A 23,335-nucleotide genomic window follows, 5' to 3' on the forward strand; every position below is an offset into this window, starting at 1 on the left:
TGCGTACGTCATCATTTTCTTAGCTACGTTATGGAACCTCGTGGCAGTCGGACGACTGGAGCTGGAGAAAATTCGGTAAGTCACTTTTGTACATTTTCAATGTTAAATTTATACAGTTTTAAAATAGTGTTAGGTGAACGTATATCTGTTTAAAAATTAAATAAACTCGCTACCGGAAATGGCGGCTATAAGATTCCAATATCTTGCTTGATCTCCAAGACTTATTCGTTGTAGGTTGCCGATAAAGTAAATAGCGGAAGGCGGTAGTGCGATAGAAATTCGCTGTGCGTTCTTTTACCCCACCAAGAAACAATTTGCAGACATTTACCCATTAACCTCCAATGTGACTTGCTTAATCGCAACAAGCGTACCCAAGAGTTTTTTATTGGTGTTTCTTTATTGCAGATGCCTCACTGTAAATGGCAGTTTCTGATCATTAAATTTTTATTCGTTGGTAAAACTTTTTTAAAAATACTACCTCTCAAATATACTTAGAATATGTTCACGTCTCCACAGAGGCGCTTTTCTTTCCTGAATCCGACCAAGAACGTCAGTTCGATGTCCAGTAACAGGGCCGCTGTACAATCAATCTCTTGGCCTTACAGAAAATGCGAGCTCAGTACCGGAAGCACCCAAAGCTACCGGATTTTCAGAGGCTGCCTGAAGAAAATGTCTTAAAACAGACTTTGAACGCGTCACAGAAACTTTTTCAGTGGCGGAAGCCCAAGCAATATTGCAGCACTGCGTTTCCCTCGCTAAATGTTTCTTCAGCTGTGTATCAGATCATAACAATATTAACTATTTCAATTAGCCGGAAACCAAAGAGTTCCTAGTTTGTTTTTCCATGAGTTTATTTGTAATCCATTGTGGTTCCTTCAGTAGGGGTGAAACGTCCCTTAGAAATATTATTGAATGACTGTGCTTAAACTGACACATAATAATTTTAGCGCAACGCAATCTGACTTTTAATAATCCCTACAAAAGAATGGCCCTGACTAACACTAACCTATACCTTTCATGAATCACTTACCTCACAAAAATCTTCATTACTCGAACTACTGCAATATAGCGAGCGCCAATACTGCCAGCTAAATAAAGGATTCTAACTACTGAAGGCACTAACTACTGACAGGCATAGTTAGCAATTCAAAGATTTTGATAGAGAACAAACAATGTATTTACCTTCATAAGGTTTAAAAGTCATAAAATATATATATATCAGTTCATGGCATCCAGTCTTACAAATTTACTGTCTCTGATGGACACACGTCCAGATCATCCGCTCTCAAAACTCCGCCATTTCTCTCCCCACATCCACCACTGCTGGCGGCTCATTGCGCAATGCTACGCGCTGTTAACAGCCAACTGCCCAACACTACAACAGCGAATATTCCAACAATGCAAACCAGCCACAGACTGCACACAGCACAGCCAGTGATTTTCATACAGAGCGCTACGTGGCGTTACCAACATAAAAACCTAAACATCCTACTTACAGGGGGTAGTAGTACGCGCTGCTTACCCTTGCCACAGGCCCATATACTCTTTTTCCATGCCGGCCGGAGTGGCCGAGCGGTTCTAGGCGCTACAGTCTGGAACCACGCGACCGCTACGGTCGCAGGTTCGATTCCTTCTTCGGGTATGGATGAGTGTGATGTTAGGTTTAAGTACTTCTAAGTTCTAAGGTACTGATGACCACAGCAGTTAAGTCCCATAGTGCTCAGAGCCATTCGAGCCACTCTTTTGCCACGTGAGTAACATTACGAAAAATAAACTTTTAGGAAATATTTTATCACTCGTTTGACAGTAAGTGGATGAAAACGAAACTTACGCAGTGTTATTAAATTGTGAAACTAGGTGCTGCGTGCATAAGTGATGTAATATCGCAGCAAACTTTAGAAAATATTTAGTAAAGCTGAAAATGCGTAGTTCTACGCCTATGTACCCTATCTAATACGATTATCCCTACTGCACGAGTGATCTGGTGCTATCTTGCTCTTTGTGCTACGACCCAGTCATGGCCATTCTGATATGTAGTACCCGTACATATATTTGGAACTACCTTCACGGACGAACCTGTAAGGTTACCGAAATAAAACAAAGGGAAGCTGTACTCTTTCCAGTGGTAGCCCGTGCAGTAATGTGCTACAATTCAAACTATCTGCAACCTCCCCCGGGTGTGGCCACTCTTAAGCCGTGCACACGGAATCCGATTATAGTCCTCTGCACTTAATATGCGTTACATATGAGCGGGCACTGCCAAATGTGGAAAGAATACAGATTCTGCAGATAGGAGGGGTCCTTGCGCAGCCGCACGGAATATGGACTGGGCCGTTCTAAGTGAGTCGGCATGAATATTCATGCGCAGTCGTAAAGGCGGCCGGCGTCGTGGCGCCGCTCACAGCCCAGTGTAATAAAGTTTTTCATTAAAATGTGGCACTCTGCCGCCCAGGGCAGATTCTCAGAGTGTCTGCCTGGGCAGATTGTTTCCGTCTGCAGCCGTAAACCCCTGCGAGGGACAAATATTTGCTCCGACCCGGCGCCGTTCATTAAAAAGACTCGTGGACAGATAACTGCCCGTTCTGGGTACGGCCGGAGGTGACCCCCTAGCTAGTAGTCTGCGAGCTGTTCGTATTCTGTGGTGCCAAGGCTCGGGTCGAGTGCGCAGTAAAGTTTCACGATGCACTAAGAAGGAGGAAAGTGTCTTATTTGATAAAAGCCTGGGAGGATATTAGCAACGGACGCATTTCTTAAGCTTCCTGGAGCCACAAAGACGTCTTCCGTAAGTGCTCCTAGTTTTACGAATTTCATGCTCGGAGCCGGCCGTGATGGCCGAGCGGTTCTAGGCACTACAGTCTGGAACCGCACGACCGCTACGGTCGTAGGTTCGAATCCTGCCTCGGGCATGGTGCGTGTGATGTCATTAGGTTAGTTACGTTTAAGTAGTTCTAAGTTCTAGCGGACTGATGACCATAGAAGTTAAGTCCCATAGTGCTCACAGCCATTTGAACCATTTTTCACGCTCGGACAATAATTTTGTCTAGTGTTAAGCTTTGTACTAACAGGGATTCTTAGGACGGTTTTGTCTGACCTGAAAATGCGTAGTTCTACGCCTATGTACCCTATCTAATACGATTATCCCTACTGCACGAGTGATCTGGTGCTATCTTGCTCTTTGTGACCTGAATTGAGTTCGATAGAGTATAGGAAACGTAACGGCAAATGGATAGATGGGAACACCTCGTATCTGGAGGAATTAATTACTACTTCATTTTCATTGTCCTCCATCTTATTTTTTTTTTTATCTTGACTCTCATTTTATCCACCTCAACACACTATGGCGGGGAGGCCAAATGTAAAATCTACATCAGCTCTTCAGCCAACGAGATTTTACGTACATTGTGCTTCACATGCCTCGTCTTCCATGCCGGCCGGAGTGGCCAAGCGGTTCTAGGCGCTACAGTCTGGAATCGCGCGACCGCTCCGGTCGCAGGTTCGAATCCTGCTTCGGGCATGGATTTGTGTGGTGCCCTTAGGTGGTTGGGTTTAAGTAGTTCTAAGTTCTAGAGGACTGATGACCTCAGAAGTTTAGTGCTCAGAGCCATTGGAACCATTTTTTTTCGTCTTCCACTTCGCGTGCGAATCCATTTCTGCACGGAGCGAGGTGGCGCAGTGGTTAGCACACTGGACTCGCATTCGGGAGGACGACGGTTCAATCGCGCGTCCGGCCATCCTGCTTTAGGTTTTCCGTGATTTCCCTAAATCGCTCCAGGCAAATGCTGGGATGGTTCCTCTGAAAGGGCACGGCCGACTTCCTTCCCTGTCCTTCCCTAATCCGATGAGACCGATGACCTCGCTGTTTGGTCTCTTCCCCCAAAAAACCAACCAACCATTTCTCCACGGGCAGGCTGTGGTCACCGCATAGACATTCGGCCCGTTGTGTGACAAGTGTTTCGGAGCTCTTATGGCTTTTAGGCTTTCGAAATAATTCCGACAAAATCCCTGCGCCACTTAGTGTGGCAGATTGTATGTGAGCAGCATCTGGTCATACAGCCGAGAACAGAAAATTGCAACCTTACAAGGGAATGGTACGGTACCGACTGATGGTAGGAATTATCATCAAAATAAAATTCTTCTACGTCAAAACAAGAAGTAATATTATTACAGACGGTTTGGCGATGTGTGCTGTTGCATTGTCCAGTGCGAGGCAACTTCAGTTGCTTAGTCGTCCGTTATGCTGACTGCCACATAGTCAATAAAATACAGGGTTTATCAAAAAGAATCACCCGATTCGTGACGTCTATATTTCTGAAACTAATAAACATATACCGGGTGATCAAAAAGTTATTATAGATTTGAAAACTGAATAAATCACGGAATAATGTAGATAGAGAGGTACAAATTGACACACATGCTTGGAATGACATCGGGTTTATTAGAACCACAAAAATTCAAATGTTCAAAATATGTCCGACAGATGGCGCTTCATCTGATCTGAATAACAAAGTATGACTAAGCAAAGATAATGTTCTCTAAAGTAAATGCTCAATATGTCCACCATCATTCCTCAACAATAGTTGTAGTCGAGAATTAATGTTGTGAACGGCACTGTAAAGCATGTCCGGAGTTATGGAGAGGCATTGGCGTCGGATGTTGTCTTTCAGCATCCCTAGAGATGTCGGTCGATCACGATATACCTCCGACTTCAGGTAAGCCCAAAGCCAATAATTGCACGGACTGATGTGTGGGGACCTGGGAGGCCAAGCATGACGAAAGTGGCGGCTGAGCACACGATCATCACCGAATGGCGCGCGCAGAGATCTTCCACGCGTCTAGCAATATGGGGTGGAGCGCCATCCTGCATAAACATCGTACGTTCCAGCAGGTGTTTATCAGCAAGGCTCGGGATGATGCGATTCGTACCTCTCATCCGTCACGGTAGCAGTTACCAAACCAGAATCACGCTTTTCCTCGAAGAAAAAAGGCCCGATAACGGTAGATGTGGTAAATCCAACCCATACCGTGACTATCTCGTCATGCAAAGGCGTTTCCACGACAGTTATTAGTTTTCAAAAGTTAATTACTCAAATTTTCGAAAATCTTTCTGGCACTATTCAGTCCAAAAAAAAAAAAAAAAAAAGAGACATTGTTCTTTTCAAGAAGATTATTCAAGTGCGGACAGTTAAAAGCTTTCCCATTGACGAATTGTTTGTAAAATCCGCAGGAACCTAGAAAAGCCTTTAATTGTGTGGGGGACACTTTTCTATGGCTCTTCATTTTTCTAGGTCCTTGCCAATACTAGTTTAAGCTATAATATGATCTAAGAACTTAATTTCTGTTTTAAAAATGTCACATTTTTTATTTTCAAGTAATAGCTTCCGCTTGAAGAGCAGCAAAAATCTCGTTCAACACCTTACAGTGCTCTTGCCAGTTCTCTTGCCAATTAATAGGTCATATACATAAATTGTCAACCCAGCACTTAAGTCTCGCAATAACACAAAGTATAATGATCTCATAAATACTGCTACAGATGTGTTAATTCCGAAAGGTGCCACTTTGTACTGATACATTTTCTGGCAAACAAAAATGCTGTGTCACTGCGAAGTCTTTTGCGACGGAGTCCTTGCATAGAAAGTTCTCGGTTTACTTGCTGCATCAAATTTGGATAAAATCCCGAGCTTGGGATGACTACCCCCATCTTATTTGTCAGGGGTGACACTGTCTGTAGTGGAAGTCTCAGTGATCCACGACATTCAGTTTTACCCCTCACGAAGATGACGGAGGTAGTCATCGAAAGCTCGGGATTTAATCCAAATTTGACGCAGCAAGTAAACCGAGAACTTTCTATGCCAAAATGCTGTGTATTTGCGAGATTCGGCACTCATCGGAATTTGCCAGTAACCGGCTGATATGTCAAGGCTGGTTAGGTACCTTACTTAATGAATTTTTTGTAACATTTCGTCCAGATTTTCAGGTCTATCTGTTTCATTTTCTCCAGTTTTGTTCAGAATCCATGCATCAATCACTACACGCACTCCTCCGTCTTTCTTGTTTACGATAACGAAGGAGCTGTTATATTCGCTATCAGTCTATCATTTTGCCAGTTTCTGCTTGAACGGCCTCTCTCGTTGACAATGGAACCGAGTACGGTCTTACAAACGACTGTTCATGTTCTACTGTTTCTGTACAATACTCAAAGGTTTTGACAAGTCCAGGTTTGTCAAAAATACTTTAGTATTACTGACCAAAATTTTTAACAATTCTACTTTCTGTTCTGGGGTACCATATATCGAGATTTCAATGGTTCCTTTGAAATGGTTCCTTATTACCAGCGCCATCTGTTAAGCTCTTAACGTGGTAAATTTCAAATATGCTGGTTAAAGCTGCATTTTCCTGATCAAACGCTAACTGCAGTGATTAAAATTTACTGTTTGACGAAACATTATTTTCTTCAAATTTACTTCTAAAATTTTAGATTCGCTGTTAATTTTGACAGTTTCTTGACTACAGTCGATGACAACCTTTTATTTATATAGCTAATCTACGGCCAAAATCATCTTGGTATTTAAGTCTGGCACGACCGGGAAATTGTGTTCATATTACTATCCATTAACAATGAATTCTGCTGGTACCGGGTTTTTGATTGGTGTACAGGTTTTGCCAGTAGTTCCCACGATTTTGACGCCATTTACGACTTCATTATCAGTCCACATTTGTCAGTAATATACTCGAAAAATGACTGGGAGATAGCACTGATCTGTGAACCAGTATCCTTGAGTATTTGTTGTCCAGTATTATAAACATCAACAGGAATGATGGTCTCTTTGATGGTTAGACTTCGCACATTGCTTTGATCTTCCCACAACGAATCTTGGCCGACCATAATATCGTTCTGAGACCAGCAGATCATCTATGTCAGGAGGTTTTTTCGGTTTCTGGATTTCTAAGTTATTAATTACTTAAATTCGCTGGTAGCTAGGTAATGCATCAGAGCGTGGTTCCTCCTTTATGGACTCGGTATATATTTCTAGGTTTCATTATCCAGTAGTACATAATTACTCTAAGTTACACATCCATTGGTTTCAGGCAAAATGAAGTATTGGTCTTCCAAGTTATCAACTCATTCCAACTGTTTTGGGTCGTTCTCTAGTTGTAGAAGGAAAACTTTACTAAGATAGGCACTAAGTTTTCTGTCTGGCTTTCGTTAGGTTTAAACTGAACTCACAGTTCCCTTCGAACTGTATTGGTTCCTGTTCGTTGACCGCAGGCTCTTCTGTTGAGCTGTCGTCCACATCAACTGTAATAACGTCAACAGCTACTTCGTATTTCGCACAATCTTTGTCAACTTCAACGACACGTGGGAAACAGCCTGTATCTGCATTATCAGGCCTTTAGACAACAACTTGTTCTGTTTGCGAATCGCTAACAGTGATTGCTTCTTATTTATACTAATGCAGATGATTTCATTTTTCAATATACCCCAATCTCTAGCGACGATAGTGCTGGATGGCTACACGCTTACGTTGGCCGGCGCCTTTTATATCTCCGCCTATTCCCAGGATAGTAGCAGCTCGATATCCTTTCTTCTCCTCTTACCACCACTAGACTTATTAGTCGCATAATTTTTCTTTAAATCCTCCCACTCACATTGTTTTCAGCTTCCGTACAGATCCTTTAACTATGCACGCCAAACCGTAACCTCTGATAACTCATTTTCGACATCTACAGAACTGTTTGCAAAGTCATCGGCCCTTTCTCCTACAGTTACGAGTACGTCCATGTTTTCCCTGACTACGGATTTAATATTCACCCTAGTAAGTTCATTGACTTCTGCTATGATGAGTCCATTTGGTTCTTCTGCCCCACTCGTGGCTTCCATCAGAACAGCTGATCGATTTCAATCTTCCGCTGCTAGCGGGGTCTCTGCCCGTCCATTAACACATGGCATTCTGCCTGCCCGTGTTGATTCACATCCAGGCACAACTGAAGATTCACGGTTTGTGGTAGGCTGTGCCACGCGGCCGCTCTCCTGCGTTATAACTCTGTTATGTCTCATTCAGTATAGCTTCCTACATATGGGCCGGTTAATTCCGTCCACTTAAGTTTCGCCCTTAACGTACACGGATTTTAGTTTTCCGCACTACTGTTGATATTTCACGCAGAGAATCGCTTACCACGCCCTGCATAGGTGCCTCGACAACCTACCCTCCCCTCTCTTAACCATAGTGACGCAATATCCATCAACGTCGTTTTGTTCGTTATTATTTCTGTGGATGTGATTACACCTATTATTACTATTCTGGTGATGATCACGGTTTCGTCGCCAGTGATCTTCGTCTTCAACCCTTTCTAGAAATGCGGGAAAGCTTCTGTGATTGCCTCCCAGGTATCTCTCAGAATCTTTTGGAAGCTTTTTCCGTAATTCCCAGACAATTTCTGATTCTGATAATCTGCTTCTTAAATGAGTCAGTTTACACTACCAATATTCGCGGAAATTCTTTAAATAATTTCTGCCTCTGGTTTAATTTATTTGCGCGTCTAGTACCACAGGACCAAATTGAGGATCAAATCTCGAAGGTCATGGAACATGTCAGTACATGAAATTACAACATAAAATTAGTAAGAGTTAAAATAAAATGTTTATGAACCAAAAAAGGAATGGAGTTTACCCGTACTAAACTCTCGCCATAATCAATCTTCTTTTTGCTGTGACGAGTACCCTTCAGTAATTTTCTGTTTGAATTCGTCAAAAATTTTATGATCAGTGTTCACGTTAAGTCTCCATTGCGTAGCATCATATGCTAAGGCACTGATCACTACATTTATGTTTTTATGATCTAACAAGTAGTCAGGAAAATATCTTTTGCAGTCCCTAATAAAATCTAGTGAATGCCCAAAGTCACGTTTCTTGGCGGAATGGAAACGTTTCTCGCCTTTCAATAATTTATTAAATGCTGTCCCATTATTAACAATACTAGGTTTGTATCTTATTCACTTTTCAAGGTTTTGTTTACTAAAAACTTTTTCGGTGTCAGAGACTGTTTTTCTCAAGCATGAGATTTAATTTTTTCATACGTCAAAAGATTCTCTTATCAAATGAAAAAAAATTTTGTCCACTTTTGTGACTACTAAAGATAGTACATTTTTTTGGATATTTATAATTTCGAATTCGAACTTTTCATTCAAAAAAAAATGGTCAAATGGCTCTGAACACTATGGGACTTCACTTCTGAGGTCATCAGTCCCCTCTAACATAGAACTACTTAAACTTAACTAACCTAAGGACATCACACACATCCATGCCCGAGGCAGGATTCGGACCTGCGACCGTAGCGGTTGTGCGGTTCTCGACTGTAGCGCCTAGAACCGCTTGGCCACACCGGCCGGCGAACTTTTTAATAATATCGTTAAACTGTCCCTGCATAGTGGCCATATTTGCATTTTCATTTCTCATGGCATTTACTGTAGAACTCAAAGTACCCGCTTTTTCGTCTGCCTTTCCAAATTGCCTGCTAATTTTACCTCATTGTGTCTCAAGTTGAACTTCAAGGCTACTGATACCACTTGCCTGTGTTTTGAGTTGAATATTAAGCCCACTAACTTGAGATCTGCGCTGCAATTTGTTTACATAAAGGCTTAAACAGGTATTCTGAATTATGTCATATGTGTCATTCGGCTCTTCCTGTTGTATCTAGCCTACTCCTCGTAGGGTGACTAAGAAACCTGCTTCTCGGATCGCTAGGCAACAATTCAAGCAAATGGTTTTAAAGAGTTTGTAACCTCCCCACAAAAATTTAAGAGTAATGACAATATTATTTAGAAATGCAAATGGACATTGCGCTAAGTGTAACTTCTCCACCAAAATTTAAAGACAGAAATAATAAATGAATAGGAGCCAAGAATAACCTCCCTGCAATGAAATGTACTGACCAAGGCAACAAAAATGTGAAATTCGCAATCTGGCTCTGGTGTAAGCTCCCACAAAAATAATGAAAAACAATTCAGTGCTAATGAAATTCAATTAAACCGAAATATCGGTCTTTGGCCCTGTGCAAAAATCAGAATTAAATTCTTACCTCATTGTAACAGCTAGTCAAATTTCTGCTCTTATTCTTGCGCACGGCTTGGAGGAACTGCATTGCAAATAATAATATTCCTTTTTTTTTTTTTGATTTAACTGAAAACTGAAACTTTTCTTTAAGGGAAGTGGAACGAAATTGTAACTTCAATTAAATAAAATCTTTTGTAAAATTTCTTTTGAAATTAAAATTATTATTGGGGGCACTTGTTGGAAATTAATTACAATAAATAAACTTTACATTATCCGATGATTATCTTAATTAACAGTATACCTCATTCAGCATCTTGACCAGTGTTGCCGACAGACCACATCACACAACCGCACTGGGCTGCTACCGCTGACCGACCGCTCTGCATGACGACTACTAGCGTACTGCACGCCACTGAACAGAGCTACTGACTCGCAACGACTACTGACAGAGTACAGCACGCAACTAAACAGAGCTACAGACTGAGAACCGCTCGCAACACTCGCGCGGTCAAGCGCATACTCTCTGGTCAGAGACGCTGCAATGCCTCGCCATCGCTGCTACGTTACATACGTGTTTCATAACCCTCCACTGGGGGACAAAAATTTGGCAGCGATGGTGAGTCATTTGGACTTGCCAAGCGCGGCAAAATTTTTCTTTAATTAACAAACTTCTACAACTTACAGAATATTTAGATGTAGTACATGAATTAAATGTTGTGCACACGCACTAAGTACAAAATATATCAGACAAAGACAAAATGTGAGTACAAAACATAGTAGCAAATCAGAAAAATGTATATACAAATTATTTGACAGATAACAAAGTGCACAGGCACTGAAAAAATTCTTTAGCATATTCAGAACAAATAAACAGACTGGCAAAAAAATATTATGTTGACAAGTGACATGAGTGCACATGCACTGCAGTTGAGAACATATCAGTAAATGATTAAATGTATATACAATTAGTAACAAATGACATAAGTGCATACGCATTGAAGTATTGAATATACAGAATAGTACAAATCATATTGAAAAATGAGAAAAGTGCACAGGCACTGAAGTTCAGTAGAAAACATATTAACACCTAACAGAAGTGCACATGCACTGTAGTTCAGAGCATATCATTAAAATAAAAATGTATATACAACATAAAAAACAAGAGTGTACATATACTGTACTTCAGCACAAATCGAAAAAATGTCTTTAGCATTTTCGCAATAAATAAACATAATGGCAAAAAAAATCATCATATTGAAAAATGAGAAAGGTGTACTCGCACTGGAGTTCAGCGAATCGAAAAAATGTATAACCCATGAACATAAATAATGTTAGCAAAAGTGATTTTCACTATGTGACAAGAATTAGGATAGGAAAGGGAAGGATTGCATCATAGTAGTAGCACTTTAGGTTGCACACAGCTGTTCTGAAAGTCCATATCTTCCCACAGAAGTACAACACCAAGTGACACAATTTGAAGTTCTTTTCCCATCATAATTTATCAGTGTAGTCAAGACACTGAACTGTCGTAGTAATGTTCCATGTTCTCATTTTGGCAGTACACTAGGTACACCAAACAGTGGGACCATAATAACGTCTTCATCGCTCACGGTGGTGGACAGCATGTCGTGTCAACACCACGCTCTTACAAGGCACACCAACGTAGAATTAGTGCAAAACCAAATATAGTGCTCCATGATCACTAGGATAAACAGGACAAATGGACATTGCAGTAATTCAGGGTAGTTAGCTCATGAGGTGAAGGACATTAAGTCACATAATATTGACAATTACAGTCTTCATTAGTAGTTTGCGGCATTCATAGCCCAGTTATTGAACATTTCTGTACCAAGTATGCAGTATTACAGAAAAATGTTCATTAATTGTTTTACATAGAATCAGTAGCCTTCTTTTCCTAGTTACAAAGCATTATTAAATAATCGCATTCTTTTCCAGTTACAAAGTATAGCATAGTTAATTAATTATTTGTCATTCCAATATAGTAAGAATCATTAGCCTTCTCCTAATTACAAAGCATTATTAAACAGTCGCATTCTTTTCCAGTTACAAAGCATAATTAAGAATCATTAGCTTTATCCTAATTACAAAGCATTATTAAACAATCACATTCATTTCTAACTATAAAGCATAGTTAATTAATCATTTGTCATTTCAATATAGTAAGAATCATTAGCCTTCTCCTAATTACAAAGCATTATGAAACAATCGCATTCATTGCCAGTTACAAAGCATAATTAAGAATCATTAGCCTTCTTCTAATTACAGTTAATTAATCATTTGTCATTCCAAAAGTAATAATCATTAGCCTTCTCCTAATTACAAAGCATCATTATTAAACAATCACATTCTTTCCCAATTATAAAGCATAGCATAATTAATTAATTATGTGTCATTCCAATATAGTAATAATCATTAGCCTTCTCCTAATTACAAAGCATTATGAAACAATCGCATTCTTTTCCAGTTACAAAGCATAGCATAATTAATTAATCATTTTCCAAGTGACATATTATTCATTGCTGTTCAGCATTACTCAGAACTTTCTCGAACTGGTATCACTATTTGGGACTGTTAATACATTTTTTTGTTAGCAATGCATTGCGTTGGTATCGATAATTAATTGCTGAGGCATAACACTATTTGCTTTTGACCTATTGCTGCAAATGAGGATAGGTAACGTCATTCGTCATGAGTCAGCTGTAGCAAGATTATGTAACAAGGCAGTATATGTGATCACATTTATAAATGATAAACACAAATGGGTAAAAAATAAAAATGCAAGTACTAGAACAGATATAATAAGTAACAGGTTTAGTAAGTATCATGAAAAGCTTCTCCTGAAAAAAAATACAAAATGGATTATTGACCTGAAAGAAGAAACGCACACTATGCTGAAAAGTAGTGAACTTCGAATTAACAGGTAGTGAAATGTGTATAAAAATGTGTTCCATAGCTGTCCTTTCCAAAACTTTCCGTCATCCTACTATGTAATATAACACCTGTTGTCAAAACAAACTGCAACAAATACTTAAATAACTACATAGCATAAATACATAACTTCAACATTATCCTCATCTGTAAAGAAAACTTCATTATCCATATCATCATAACTTCATTATTATCATTACCTGTAGAGAAAAACTTCATTATTCATAACAGGATATTCTTCATCATTATTCGTCAGCATTCATTATCACCTGCAAAAATCACTTCATTACTCATTACATAACTATTCCTTATCTCTAGCATATTTCATCACTAAAACTAAGATGTGTAGTTCTTTCTGACAGCCTGCATCAATCGCTTCGTATTCTGAAAGAAAAAATTAGTTAAGACTGCTATTCTACGATGTGTATAGTATATTCTTGTTAATGCTTGTTAATCCTGATCCATTTACTCTTCCTCATAAAGTTATTGCATCTTCTTTCGTTTATTCCGTAGGTGAAATTCCCATTTCTGTTGAATTTATTTCTTACACGCATTATTTCTTTCTGAAATTGATGAACAAAGATTAATGTCTTGCATTTAAATCATATACCCACTAAATAATGACTGGTTTATGGTAACACAATTAAGCATACAGCATAACATGACAGAAAACGTAATATGTCAAAAACATTGACAGTGTTCAGATGCAAAATGTACACAGAATAATACAATGCAGCAGCAAAAAATGTAAAACAGTCACAGTCTTGAGATGTCATAAGGCAAAAAATGTCAAAGTCCACTGGTGTGTTATATCTTAACTATTTCACAATACATACAAACAAAACTTGAAAACAATCATACACACAAAAAAAAAAAAAATGGAAAATGTGCACGGCCTGATGTGTAACGACAAGAAAAGCAACCTACTAACCTTACCTTGCCGGGCACTTGCCAAGAAAAAATACGATAATCATCAGTAATTAGTCATGTGAATATAATTGCATTAGTAAATGGCATCATAGTGTGTTGAATCATAAAGTGTCTTCACTCAATAAACGGTTTAATGTTTGAGATATGGTGGTTGCCTTTCGATTTTCTAGTTCTCAAAGTTTCGACGTGTACAACATTGGGGTGAGGGATGCTGCGAATCCGATATGGACCTGCGTATAGAAGTTCAAATTTACTGCACTTACCTTTTATTTTGCTGGATAAATAGTGTGTACGTACTAATATCTTCTGTCCAACGTGAAAGTCTCGGCGTCTACAAACCTGTTTTTGCTGTCTTCTCCGGCGCTCTGCGGCACGTTTGATGTTGTTCAGCGCAATGTCAATTATTTCATGGTGTCGTAGGCGACGACATTTAGGGAAGTTTACTAATTCCTTAATTTTGTTTGGTGGTTCAACGTTTTTCAGTATAACAGACGGAGATAGCATAGTGGATTCATTTGGAATGGAATTAATTACTTCTTGGAATGAGAGTATGTGTGTATCCCAATCAATATGTCTTTTGTGGCAGTATATTCGGCACAGCTTACCAATTTCTTTCATTAACCGTTCACAAGGATTCGAAGAAGCATGGTACTTGGATATATAAATCGGAGAAATGTTTCTGGCTCGTAACATGCGTATCCATATGCCAGAACGAAATTGAGATCCATTGTCAGAAATTACTTTCATCACATGCCCTACATGAAATAGAAAATGTTTTACAAATGCTTTCGAAACAGTTTTAGCAGTAGCTTTGCGTAATGGAGTGAAAGTAACAAATTTTGAAGTGAGCTCAACAGCGACAAAGATGTAGCAAAAACCTCTGTTAGTTCTTGGAATCGGACCAAAAATGTCTACTGCGGCCATATGTCTTAATTTAACAGGTATAATGGGATATAAAGGAGGAATATGTGAAGTGGTGTCTGATTTAGCTTTCTGGCAAATTTTACAAGACGCTAAAACTCGTCGTATACGTTTCTCCATGTTAGTAAAATAACAGTTCTGTCTCAGTATAAGAAAACATTTTCGTGCTCCGTAATGTGCGTAACTTAAATGAGTGTACCAGATTAATTTGTTAACCAGTTCGTCAGGAATGCATAATAACCAATTGTTGCTGTCAGGATGAGAGCGGCGAAACAGAATGTCATTGCGTACAGTGTAATGGTTTCTAATCGTAGCATTATTCTTATCTTCCCAAAGGTGTTTAATTTCTTTCCACACGTTGTCTTTATTTTGCTCTTTTGCTATGTCCTGTAATGACGATGAAATAAAGTTTTCAAATGCAACTTGCTGAATGTACATGACACTGAAATTTGCTTTGCAGAAGTTGGTTGCTACGTCTTGCTGATTGTTGCCGAGAGAACGCGATAGTGCGTCTGCTATAACACCCTGCGCGCCGGGAATGTGAACTATTGTAAAATTAAATTCCTGTAAATAAAGTTTCCATCTGCTTAACCTGTCGTGAGTAAATTTAGCTGAAAGTAAAAATTGTATCGCTCTGTGGTCTGTGTAAACGGTGGTATGTCTGCCATAAAGAAAGTGCCGAAATCTCGTAAAAGCCCATACAACACATAATGTTTCCAGTTCTGTAACGGAATAATTTCGTTCAGCAGGTGACAAAATGCGGCTTGCAAATGCGATGTTTTTAATTACTATTGAACCATCTTCTTCAATTTCCTGGAAAATGTGTACGCCTAAAGCGGTGTTGGAACTGTCGGTGGCAATGGAAAAATTTCTAGTAAGATCTAGGTACGATAAAAGTGGAGCATTCAACAGAGCATGTTTCAGGTTCATGAATTCAGAATGTGCTTGCTTATCCCAAGACCAAATAGTATTTTTATCTGTTAATTGGCATAATCTAGGCGTGTCTAAAGCAGAGTGATGAATAAATTTACGAAAAAAGTTAATTAATCCCAAAAAACTGCGTAGTTGTTTCTTCGTCGTAGGAACACTAATGTCACGTAGAGCCTGAAGTTTTTCCGGATCAGGTGCAACGCCTTCTGCTGAAATCACGTGTCCAAGAAATTTTATAGAAGTTTTGCCAAAATGCGATTTACTGAGGTTAACTGTAAGTCCTTGTGCATGAAAAGTTTGCAACAGTTGTTCAAGAATCATATTGTGTTCAGACCAATTAGCTTCTGCGATAAGAATGTCGTCTACATACGTCGTGATTCTGTCCTTAAGTTCTGTCGGAAGAATTGTGTTCAAACCGCGAATAAAGGCTGCAGAAGAAATAGTTAAGCCGAACGGTAATTTGCAAAATTGATAACAGTCGCCAAAACAGAGAAAAGCGGTGTATTTTCTGCAGTTTGGATGAAGTTGAATTTGCCAAAATCCCGATTTCAAATCTAATGTAGAATAAATAGCTGTACCATGAAATTTCTGTAAAAGTTCCTCTAGTGTCTGTGGTCGATCAGTTTCATTAATAATAATGTCATTAACGTGACGTGAATCAAGTACAAGGCGAAGTGAGCCATCTTTTTTCTTAACAATATGTAGCGGGTTTATGTACGGACCAACTGCTGGTTCAATAATTCCTTGGTCAAGCATATCCTGCAATTCCTTTTTAACTTGTTCTCTGTGAATATATGGGATGGGATAATGCTTTGCATTAAATGTGTCGTGCTGTTTCACTTGAAATTCATACATAATGCCGGACATAGTACCAGGAATGTTGTCAAAAACTGGAGCTTGCTGTAAAAGAATTTTGTGTAATTGCGTTCGTTCGTCGTCTGTAGTTGCACTGCTCTCTTTAACCTTATCAGAAATCAATTGCATTACGTCGTAGTCAGCTTCGTCTGGAGTATTATAGTTGTGTACGTACGTATCCGTGAACAATGTGGGATTACAGTTTATGTTACGTGTTGCGGAAATGACCTCTGTGCGGTTAATTGTTTGTTCTTCCGCAGATAAAGAGTGCTGAAGTTCTAAAGCCAATTGTACATTTTCATCCTTTAACATTAAATAAGAATTTTGAAAATCGATAACTGCGTCGTGTTGTACCAGAAAATTCGTACCTAAAATTACGTCTGTTGTTAATAAAGGAACACTCCAAAAATTAGAGTGGAAAGTATGACCTCCAATAAAAAATGATAAATGCGTCTGTAATTTAACGTCTATTCCTTTACTCGATACTGCTCCTTTCACTTTTGTTTTGCCTAAAGGTAATGTCGGATAGGTATTCTCTTTGTTACACTCGTTAAAAGTCTCCTCATTTATGACTGATATAGGTGAGCCGGAATCGATTACTGCTGAGAATTTCGAAGAACCAATTTTAATTTCAATAACAGGATGAGAAATGGTTTTCTGAATAACTGGACTTTCCTGCAAGAGAGTGTCTCTGATATCGTCAAAAGTAATTACATTTTCGTGAACAACATTTTGCTTGTCAAAGGTAGTGCTTGTGTTATTGGAAGATGCGTCCTGTGCAGTATCTAGTCAGATTCTATCTGACGTGTTATTATTATTAGGAGGATTCGACTATTTGAACTGTCCTATTACTTCTTCCAGACGTGTTACGCTCTGGATGGTACCTACTGTCGGGTTCATTCATGAGAATATGTTCTTGCGTATGATTTTGCTGTTGGTGAGACCGACTGTTGTTATATGTACGCTGATAATTGTGCTCATCGTTTTTACGTCTGTCGTAATAGTCATTCCTATACGGTGCATTACGATAGGAATTGAAATACTGTCTTCTTTGTACGTAGTTGTTTCCTTGCTGCCGTACGTTACTATTTCTTGTATCAGGGACTATACGTGCACGCGGCGAAACATTAAAGCCTGGTTGACCTTGTGCATTCCATTGTTGGTTAGGTATGTTAACCGGCTGGTTTTGATGTTGTTGTTGTGAAACACCTCTGTTGTTACTAAAGTGTGGTTCCTGTTGCTGAAAATTTTGACGATATTGATAATTAGAATTTTGGCTGTTATTAGAGTTTTGGTAGTTGTCGTTCCTAAAGCGTCTGTTTTCTCTCCTATTGAAATTACGTGTCTGATCATAATTGCTGTACTTTTGTTGACCTTGGTTATTATACGAAAAGTTTTTGTTTACAAAAGAATAATCAGATTGCTGTACTTCCAAGAGCTGTAAAAGATCTCTGAATGCTGAAATGTTTTCTTTTTGCTGGCCCGTTAGAAGTGACACTCGTAATGACCGTGGTAATTTCGAAATGCATAATTGTATAAGTGCGGATTCACTGTACGGCTCACTTAGGTACTGGTTTTGTTGGACCATATGCTCAAAAAATTGCGTCACACTGGGAAAATTTGAGTTCTCGTAATTCGGCAAACTAATTAACTGATCTTTAATTCCGCGCTGTGTCGTCTTCGACCAGTACGCTGACAGAAAAGCATTCTGAAACTCTTCTACTGAATAGCATTGCCTCGCGATCGGTCTCATACGAGTTGCCGGTTCGCCTTCCAAAAAACTGCAAATAAATTCTAGTTTATGTGTTACAGGCCAAGTCGGTGGAAGAGCAAAGCTAAATTGTTGAATCCAATCCAGTGGGTGAATCTGCGTTCTATCGTTTTTAAAAACTTTAAACTTTCTCACTGACAGAAAATGTTTGTAATCGAAATTATCATCTCTGTGTGATGGAACAGGTTCAGGATCGTAAGAGAATCTATTGAACTGTGGTTGATCGGAATCTAAGTCCCGTACTCTCTGTAGATTACCCAAATTATACGCGCTGCGTGAGTCTGACACATGTTCATAAAGTGGCGTCTGTTGTGGTATGTTATTAACTGAAATGTTTTTCATCTCTGTTACTTCTTGTTGTAAATTTTGATAACTTCCTACGTAACGTGTTGTTAGATGAATCGATCTCATTAATTGTCTGCTGTAAATTTTGAAATTCAGGTGTTTGGATAAATGAAACCGGTGCAGTATCGTCTGATTTATTGTCATTAGTATTTTCGATAACATCAATACGACTGGCCAATTCATCACATTTTTCAGTCAGTATTTTAACCTGATCATCGGTTTTAGAATCAGACGCATTAATCTGTTTTTGCAACTTACGCGTAGTTTCGCTCAGTTTTTTAACATCAGCTTTGATGACATCGCAATCCTGTGTTAGATCTAATTGTTCGAATCTGTCTGTCACTGTTTGAATATTTACTGTGTGTGTACCTGTTTTTGATTTAAGATCAGAAATTTCATCCAGTAATTCCGCGTTCCACTGTTCTATGGTATTAATTTTGTCGGACACTGTAGTAATATTATTGTCTACATACGTTTTTGCCTTCGCAAACATTTTACGTTTGTCTTCCTGTCTTTGTGCAGTGATTGTTTCCATGACTTGTCGTTTTACTTTGTTTTGATCTTGAATAAATTTACGGAAACGCGTATCACTGTTTTGTATGTGAAGATTAAAGCGTTCGTCAATCTGAGTGTTCTGTTGGTCGAATTTCGCGTCGATCTTTGCGTCCATTGTGCGCGAAAGTACTACCGTCATTGCTTTAAACTCGTCCCGTAATTGTGTAGCTTTTTCAGAGCATTGTTTAGCGACTCCGCTAATTTCGTCTCTGAGTGTTTCTGTTGCGGCTGTTTGCATTTCCCTTAATTCTTGCGCAACAGACTTAATTTCTTCGTTATTTTTTTGTGAACAAGCCTCAATTTCCACGCGCAACTGTTCCTTAGTGTCATGGCACTGCGCGGCAACGGCTCTAATTTGTTCACTAAGCTGTCTGGAATTGTCGTCTAATTTTTCATTCTGTTGTCTGACCTGTTCACTAAGTTGTTTGAGATTTTCGTCATTATTGTCAAGTTTCTCATTGAAGTGTTTGTTATCTTCCCTAAGTTGTTTGACCTGTTCATTAAGTTGTTGTTTGAGATTTTCGTTATCTTGTTTGTTATCTTCCCTAAGTTGTTTGAAATTTTCATCAACTTTATTAAATTTTTTATCCTGTTCACTAAATTGTTGTTTGAAATCTTTACTACTGTTGTCTTGTTTTTCCATCATTTGGTTAATTCGTTGCAGCAATAGTGTCATAATTTGATCCGAACCAAAATTAGCATTTCTATTCTCAGTACTGTTTAATGGTGTACCTGCAGTTGTCGCGCTTTGTGTGACCATTTGGTCATTTTGCAACTTACAAAAAGGATTATCAGTCGGATGTACACTGTCACTCATTATTTCGGAAGTAAATAGATCCGTCGTACTTTGAGTATCCTGTTCATTTTCATTAGACAAATTTGTCTGTGCGTTACTTGAGTTTTCCAAATCGGGTGTGTTAAGCTGGGCAGCGCTCATTACAATAGAGCGTTCTGCGTCATCAATTGTCGTCAAATTAACAGACGAGACAATTGACTTCGTTTGTTCATTATCAGGGTAAAAGTCATCACTAGTGGTTGGAATGCACTGATTGTTAGTGGACGCAGGATTGTCATGATTACACTGCGTGTCACTAGTACTATTGGTGAAGTTATTTAATTCGCTTATTTCGTTCATAATACCTCGTGATACACTATTCACAGTCTTTCGCGGCATTTTTACAGTAGTCACAAATATTCACAAAACAAAGAAGCACAATGCAAAAACAACACACAAATACAACAGAGCAACGAATTGCCGTTGACCTGTAGAAAGAAAGTCACAAGATTAGTAAAAGCGTTGCGCCAAATCCTAATTATATCTAAGCAAATAAGAGCAGATATCTGACTGTTGTTCAAAAGATTCTCAACGAAATTCGATCCTGGACTGGGTGTCGCCAAGTGTAACCTCCCCACAAAAATTTAAAAGTAATGACAATATTATTTAGAAATGCAAATGGACATTGCGCTAAGTGTAACTTCTCCACCAAAATTTAAAGACAGAAATAATAAATGAATAGGAGCCAAGAATAACCTCCCTGCAATGAAATGTACTGACCAAGGCAACAAAAATGTGAAATTCGCAATCTGACTCTGGTGTAAGCTCCCACAAAAATAATGAAAAACAATTCAGTGCTAATGAAATTCAATTAAACCGAAATATCGGTCTTTGGCCCTGTGCAAAAATCAGAATTAAATTCTTACCTCATTGTAACAGCTAGTCAAATTTCTGCTCTTATTCTTGCGCACGGCTTGGAGGAACTGCATTGCAAATAATAATATTCTTTTTTTTTTTTTTTTTTTGATTTAACTGAAAACTGAAACTTTTCTTTAAGGGAAGTGGAACGAAATTGTTACTTCAATTAAATAAAATCTTTTGTAAAATTGCTTTTGAAATCAAAATTATTATTGGGGGCACTTGTTGGAAATTAATTACAATAAATAAACTTTACATTATCCGATGATTATCTTAATTAACAGTATACCTCATTCAGCATCTTGACCAGTGTTGCCGACAGACCACATCACACAACCGCACTGGGCTGCTACCACTGATCGACCGCTCTGCATGACGACTACTAGCGTACTGCACGCCACTGAACAGAGCTACTGACTCGCAACGACTACTGACAGAGTACAGCACGCAACTAAACAGAGCTACAGACTGAGAACCGCTCGCAACACTCGCGCGGTCAAGCGCATACTCTCTGGTCAGAGACGCTGCAATGCCTCGCCATCGCTGCTACGTTGCATACGTGTTTCAAGTTTCACTACGAAATGAATCAATGATACTACCAAACTTTCACAGTAACACAGAAGTGTCGCAAGCAGAGGGCGACATGCATTATAATCAATGTACTTGAGTATAACGATTCCAATACAAGGCAGTAATACAGTGGACGCTTCTGTCTAGGTTGCTGGTCTTGACGCTTCTGTAGAACTGGGCTGCGGCTAACCGGCGTGGCGCTTACGTTCTCTTCGTATAGAGGTCACTGCCACCGAGTTGTCATCCTGGAAAGGGATCGGTCAGCGTGCAGTTGGGTGGCATCTTCTTCAGAGATCTCTCTGCTCTCTCGCTTGGACTCGTGTTCAGGCACTTGACCTTACGCCGTAATACTTTCTTCATTTCTGGGGATCTAAACACGTCAAGCGATTCTTTCGCATAGCCCCTGTCATCTACGAAATGCTAATCAGTTGCGTTCTCTTTGTCTTTGCTGTTTAATATGGCAGGCCTCAACATTTGGATTTGCTCATTTACGTGCTTGTGATATTGAGTGTACGCTATCAGTCTTCTGCTGGCGCTATCTGATATCTGATCGCTTGAAGTACCATCCGCTGTGTTGGCTGAAGTGCCAACGCCGTGTTACTAGAGGAGGCCGAAATGCACGCGTTTTAGCTCACGCCGGCTGGAGTGAGGAGGGAAGGACTATACTGACGTGAGGTCTGGAACATGACAAGGAATTAGAATTCAGAAAGCGGACGTAATTAGTTTGATACTTAACTTTAATCCATTAATGATGAACGTCGCTCTTGACGGTACAAGATTCACAATATCAATATCAATAGTAACTGAATATGGCGCCTTGCTAGGTTGTAGCAAATGACGTAGCTGAAGGTTAAGCTAAAGTGTCGTCTCTGCAAATGGGAGCGTATGTAGTCAGTAAACCATCACTAGCAAAGTCGGCTGCACAACTGGGGCGAGTGCTAGGGAGTGTCTCTAGACTAGACCTGCCATGTTGCGGCGCTCGGTCTGCAATCACTGATAGTGGCGACGCGCGGGTCCGACGTATACTAACGGACCGCGGCCGATTTAAAGGCTACCACCTAGCAAGTGTGGTGTCTGGCGGTGTCTGGCGCTGACACCACACCATCTATGGCTGCAACGTTCATCGTCGCGCCCTGCACTGCTGCTTTCTGTTCGATTGAGTTTGCTACTGTCTTCGAAACTTCCTCCATTTTAAACATAAATTAGAGTTTACTTTCTTACGTAATGTTTTCTGTAGTCTGTCTTACCGAACTTTATTGGATGCTCACGCTGCTGGATATTAGATGATCGTATTTGCTAGTTTTTTGCTTATTACTTATGCTATTTGCCGCAGTTTGTGAACGAAAATCAGTAAAATGTCCTGTCACGCAGCGCCAAGTGTAACACTACTGGCCATCACAAATTTGGCAATCGCCGATAATGTTAACTTTTGTGAAGGGTTAACCTCACCATGACTGTGCCTAATGACAAGAGATCGGACTTTGGTTTCGTAATTGTTAAGTAAGTGAAACAACAAAGCCAACGGGTTTTGAAATGACATTCCACTAATATTATTATGTACTGTAATTACATATATAAGCGTTTGCCAGCCTAATTAGGCATATGAATCTACGGACAAAGTCTGAGGGGCAACAGCATGAACTACTATTATTTTACTAAACTATCACAAAAAGATCATGATTTGAAACAGTACTGATTATTATGGATTTCAGAAATCTGCGCATGAAGTTACTCTATAAGCTACAAACAGGCAGTACATTTATTA

This window comes from Schistocerca piceifrons, chromosome 5 (assembly GCF_021461385.2).
Source record: "Schistocerca piceifrons isolate TAMUIC-IGC-003096 chromosome 5, iqSchPice1.1, whole genome shotgun sequence".
NCBI classification, from domain to species: Eukaryota; Metazoa; Arthropoda; class Insecta; order Orthoptera; family Acrididae; genus Schistocerca; species Schistocerca piceifrons.